Below are 6,000 nucleotides of genomic sequence, written 5' to 3'. Positions count from 1 at the left end.
ATTCACTCATCTATTCATCAATTAGTCTATCCATCTACCTACCTACCCATTCATCCAACTATCTACTCATTCCCTCACTCATGGATCCACCTACCCATCTATCCATCCACACATCCATCCATCCACCTATTCACTTGTCCATCTGTCCATTCGTCCATCCTCCATCCGTCCATCCATCCATTCACTCACCCACCCATCCATCCACCCATCCATCGAGCCACCCACTCATCTATCCACCCATCCATCCATCCACCCATCCATCCACCCACCCATCCATCCACTCACTTATCCATCCATCCACCCACCCACCCACCCATCTATCCACCCACCCATCCATCCACCCACCCACCCATCCATCCACCCATCCATCCATCTACCCACCCATCCATCCATCCATCCATCCATCCATCCATTCACCCACCCATCCATCCATCCTAAGCCATGTTAAGCCTGTGCTATGTGTCAGGTGCAGTGCAAAGAGCTGGAGTTCAAGTGAGAGCCACAGAGACTGACAGATGACTGCTGGTGGCCATGTCATGAGAAAGGCAGTGGGTACGAAAGAGACTGTGGCAGGCGTATCTGATCTAATTGTGGGGACGGCAGGGGACAAACTATGGAACTGGGGCTCTAAAGGTTAGTCAAAAGTTAGATGAGGAGAAGAGTGGAAAGCAAGCACAGTCATTGCAAAGACCCCTGGGATACACAGAGTTTGGCACATTCAAGAACTAGACACATTCCTCTAGGGGCAATGGAGGAGAGGCCCTGAATCTTCAGAATTCTGCAAGCTGGGTGGACGTATGACATTGTCGAGTCACCTAGGGTGGGATTTACAAAGCTGGTACTGCCACATGTGGGAAGCAGGTGATCACAGGGTTGCAGGTGAGACTTGGTGGCAGGTGGAGCCTGAAAAGCAATGGTGGAGTTGGTGGGGAGGTGGTCAGGGTAGCACAGCGCTAGTTGCAGTCTTTTTACATTGGGCAGCTGAGCCCTCGGTGATGCTGCTACGTGCTGAGTCCTGCAGCCATTAGGCTGACTCTCTCGGGCTTCAAAGAGGTGTCTAGCAGCACCCAAAAGCTGGGACCCTGGGGGCTTGCCCTGTAGTATCCCAGCAGGCTTCCAGGTGCACAGTGTGGACAGGTAGTCGTGGAGGCTGCCTGCTGGCCGAGGGCCTGAGGCTGCCATAGCTTTGGCTATGGGGTGGCACAGCTGCACCGCTTTCCTGCCTCGTGGCACTATCCCACGTCACCGCACCTGGGCCATCACTACAAGTCCCTACCCCAGAGTTGTCACCCGCCGCCACCCACTTCATCCCTGTGTATCTCAGAGCTACATGGGCACTAGCAACCAAGACTAGAGCAGCTATGACTTAAGCAGGACAGGGCCATCTTTCTCCAGTTAAGGTGACACCATGGGCAGGAGGGGCGGGGCTGCTGGAAGAACCCAGTGGTTGGCAAGGATCCAGTTGTGTTTTGTCTTTCTGTTCCGCTTGTCTTTGCATATGGCCTTTGCCACAAGCGTGCTTCGTGGTGCAATGTGGCTGCCACAGCTCCAACTACAGAGAGTCAAATGGGGGTGAGGGGTGGAGGAGTGGGACCCTGAGGAACATGGGGAAGCTGCCTGGGCTGCGTTAAAGAACTCCCTAACCCGGTGTCTTTGTATTTCCCTGGCTGCAAGGGAGCCTGGGAAGTATGGGCTTTTAGCTGGCTGTCTTGCATCCCAGATGAAAATGAAGGTTCTTTTTTTATTTTTTTTTTATTATTTTTGTTGGGGGGGGGGATTGGATGTGCGTACATCCACCCATCCATCCATCTATCCACCCATCTAAAGGTGAGAGGTTAACATTAGTTAACTTCCTGTTAGTTGCTCTCCACTCAGTTCAGCTAGGTTGGCTGGTCAGAGAGCTCCCGGGACCCACCAGCCTCTCTCTGTCCAGCACAGGAGTGACAGAGCTCTACCGTTCTCACTTATCATTATTATTATTATTGTTGCTGTTGTTATTGTTGATATGTTATTTATTTACTTTACATGTAGGTCAATCGAAGCCCTCCTGTACCCCCTCTCCTCCCATTTGCTCCTTCTCCCCTCCCCTGCCCCCATCCACCCTTCCCCCTCTTCTCCTCAGAAAAGGGGTAGCCTCCCGCGGATATCAACCAGCCTTGGCATATCAAGTTGCGATAGAACTAGGTGCGTTTTCTCCTCCTGAGGCTGGACAAGACAGCCCAGTTAGGGGAAAGGGATCCAAAGGCAGGCGACAGAGTTAGAGACAGCCCTTGCTTCTGCTGTTAGGGGTCCCACATGAAGACCAAGCTCCACATCTGTATAGGTGTGCAGAGGGCCTAGGTCAGTCCCATGCATGCTTCCTGATTGGCGGTGAGACTCTGTGGGTCCCTACGGGCCCAGGTTAGTTGATCCTGTAGTTTTTCTTGTGGTGTACTTGACCTCTCTGGCTCCTTCAATCCTTCCTCCCCCTCTTTCACAGGATTCCCCAAGCTCCACTTAATGTTTGACTGTGGGTCTCTGCATCTGTTTCCATCAGTTGCTGGGTGAAGCCTCTCTGATGACAGTTCTGCTAGGCTCCTGTCTGCAAGTTGAGCAGAATATCATTAATAGTGTCAGGGGTGGGCTCCGTCTCGTGGCATGGGTCTCAAGCTGGATCAGGTATGGGTTGGCCATTCCCGCCATTTCTGCTCCATCTTTATTCCTGCATATCTTGTAGGCCTAAGGTTTTGTGGATGGGTTGCTGTCCCAATGCCTCCAGTGAAGTCTTGCCTGGTTACAGGAGACGGCTGGTTCTGGCTCCATATTCCCCATAGCTAGGAGTCATAGCTAGGATCAACCTCGTAGATACCTGGGAGACGGTTCCATTGCCCTGGATTTCTAGCTTGTCCCAGGGTTGTCTCTTCCAGTGCTCTCTGGTTCCCTCCCCCCCCCATCCTCCCCTTGCCACACTCACTCCCAACACTTCCCCCTCCTCCCTTCCCCCATACACTCTCACATTTATATGGGTACCTAACTGAACTCAGCTCCTGATGTTTGCACTCTACCTACTGAGCCATCTCCCTGGCCCTGAGTGCAGATTCTTAGGAAGAGTTAGTAGACACCTGTGATCTGGCGGTCCTGTTGCTACAGGTATGGTTTTCCTGTGCTTATACGGTGTGGTAGCTGTTGTCTGTCCTTCTGTCCCCAGTACCTAGCTCCAGCCATGGCATCCCTTATCTGCCCACCAGGCAGAGCTGAGAACATGACCTTCTCTCTCTGGCACGGAGTTTCAAAGCTCATATTTAATGACAATCAATTTTAGGGGTGGGGCCACCATGTGCTGGCATTGGGTCGACGGGTAGGAGGGCATTGGCTGGTCATTGTGGCCTGACCTGGGAGGGTATGTGCGCTCAGCCTGTGGAGACAGATGAAGGACAGCATGACGCTAGACCGCCTAAGAAGGATGCTTACTGGAGCCAGCTCCCAGGCCCGGAACCCTGACCCTCCCAGCTCTGGACAGATAGGTTCCAGCTCCCTCCTGCCATCCAGGGCAGAAGCCCATATGAGTGAGATCCACAGCCATAAACAGAGCCCCAGCACGGTCCCAGAGAACACTATATCCCATCCAGGCTGGGAGGCAGGCTGCTGTAAGGCCAGGATACTGAGATGTTCAGGCTCTTCTTCCCCAGCAGAAGCCCCTAGCTCAGGCTGCAAGGTTGCTGGGGGATCCCTTGCCCGCTTGAGCCGCCAGCGGGAAGCCCGGATGCCTTTCTCCAAGTTCCTGGATGAAGTCACTGTGCGAGTGCTGGATCCAGTGACCCTGGAGGGCTTCAGGGGTTCTCAAGGCCACAGCCAGGAGCCCTCTCCAGGTGACCACAGCACCAGCCCAGCCCAGGAAGCCCAGGCCATAGCCACAGCTTCAGACGAGAAGGATCTGGCTCAGAGTCCCTGGTGTTCCTTGGAAGCCACAGGCATCAGGGGCCTTGGCAGCAGCGAGCAGGGAGATCCAGCTTGTTCCCCCAGCCTCAACAGGGTGAGTCCCAATTCTAATCCCCCCTACCCCAGCATGAGCACGAGTCCGTTCCCCACAGGCATAAGAGATATGCCCTTATCATACTATTATTTTGTGATTTGTATGAAAGAAGATCTCATAGGCACCCAAAGCATGAATCACTAAAGTGAAAGTGAAGGTTCTGGCTTCAGAACAACAAACTAGGTCTGGGGTCTGAGTAAATGATAACAGTAATAGTAGCATTGCTGAGTTGACCAAGCCTTCCTGGCTCGACATAGGCTCCTAAAGATGTAGTACACCGAGGACAGTGTTCATTCTATAGTTCTGGTCGCTTCTCCACGGACTCAATTAGCAAAGTACTATAGCTACCAGGATAATCCGCGGTCTGGGGAGAGGACTGCGTGCTTACTGGCTCATCTCGCTGTAAGCTCCTGGATAGACTATCTCATTCTATGTTCCTCAGTATGCAGGGAAGGACACTGCAGAAGCCAGCTGCAGTGAGCCTCCAGTCCATCGTCATGGCCTCCAAGTGGCCTGCCGGCAGAGCCAATCCTGGAAGGGGACATAGAGTTCTTTGACTCTTAGAGATCCCCAGAGCCTCCCTCACGGTCCACCAGGGCCAGCTGCCTGCTGTGTGACTGTATGGGTCTTCCTGCCTTCCTGGACCTCAGTTTTCTCAGCAGTGAATAACTCCTGATCATGCCCCCCATCTCCTCCATGAGGTCAGGGACTCCCACTGTCTGCAGCTATGAGCTCTGTATACATTACCCCTCCACCCCCCACGCCCTGCCTCTCAGGACTATCGGACTCTGGAGGAGTTGCTGACACCCAGGGCTCTGCAAGGCTTTGTCCCAAGGCTGATGTTACAGTCTTTGGGGTTGGCACTTGGGGGGGGGAGGGTTGTAGCTGAGCGACTTGGAGACCTGTTAGGCCAAGGGTGCATAATGGGGTGGGACCAGCCTGAAACCCCTGTGAGAGCCAATGCCTGGCCCTCAGCAGCTCTTCAAGGGAAGGAGCAGATGCCTAGCATGTGGTGCTGGGTTTTAGTCCTGCCTCTGTCTTGTCTGGATGAGTGACCACAGGGAGATAAATGAGGTGTCAGTATGAACAGTCACGGGAAACCCCGACTGCTACAGACTTGGGACTGAGGCTCACTCATAATCCAGTGTGCGTGACTTCAAAGCCAATCTTTCTTTTTTCTTCTTTCCTTTTTTTTTGAGAGCTAAATTGTCAAAAAGAAATCAAGAGGCACAGAGCCAGTGACCTGGTAGGGTAGGATTGTGACGATATGCTTGATATTGAGTGGCCTAGAGCAAGTAGCTTCCTATGGGCTTGGAAAGTGTGTCTGTCTCTGGGTGCTAGGTGCCTCTGCAGGGCGGCTGCTTCGTGCCCCCAATCTCTTACCATGTGGGAATGTGGGACGGAGTTGCTAGATCTTCCAAATTTTTCAGTAGAAGCCAAAAATACGGATTTTAAAATGTAAACTCTTCCAATTTTTAAATGTTGGCTCAAACATTTAAAAAAAAAAAACGAAAGAAAGAAACCTCAAACAGGCCAAATACAACATGCTAGCAGGCCAGATTTAGCCTGGTAGGCCAGTTTGCAGGCACAGGCCTCCGTGACGAATGCATAAGGTTGCAGGGGGATTCCTGTGAGCCCATAGAGCCCAGAAAAGCCTGAGGAGGCAGGGTCTACTGTACCTAAGAAGGACGGCTTGCCCTCTTCTTGGGCCAGCGCCAAGCCAAGCTAACTTGCTAGGCGGCCTTGGAAGGGCGTTCTCCTGGCCCCCACCAACTGAGGTTGCCATGGGGACCCTACAGCACAGACAGAGCCCCGGGGTGGGGAGTTGCCTAGGGATGCTAGATCCCTGTCCTCAACTCTCCTATGACCCAGCCACGGCACAAAGGTAACTTCTCACCCTCCTAGAGACACCTGTCCCTGCTGTCTACTTCTGGACACAATGGAGCCGATAGGTACTGTCCTGGCTTCTGTGACCTCAGTGGGCTACA

This window comes from Grammomys surdaster, unplaced genomic scaffold, assembly GCF_004785775.1.
Source record: "Grammomys surdaster isolate TR1022 unplaced genomic scaffold, NIH_TR_1.0 144, whole genome shotgun sequence".
In the NCBI taxonomy this organism is placed as follows: domain Eukaryota; kingdom Metazoa; phylum Chordata; class Mammalia; order Rodentia; family Muridae; genus Grammomys; species Grammomys surdaster.
Note: the sequence above shows the minus strand (reverse complement) of the source record.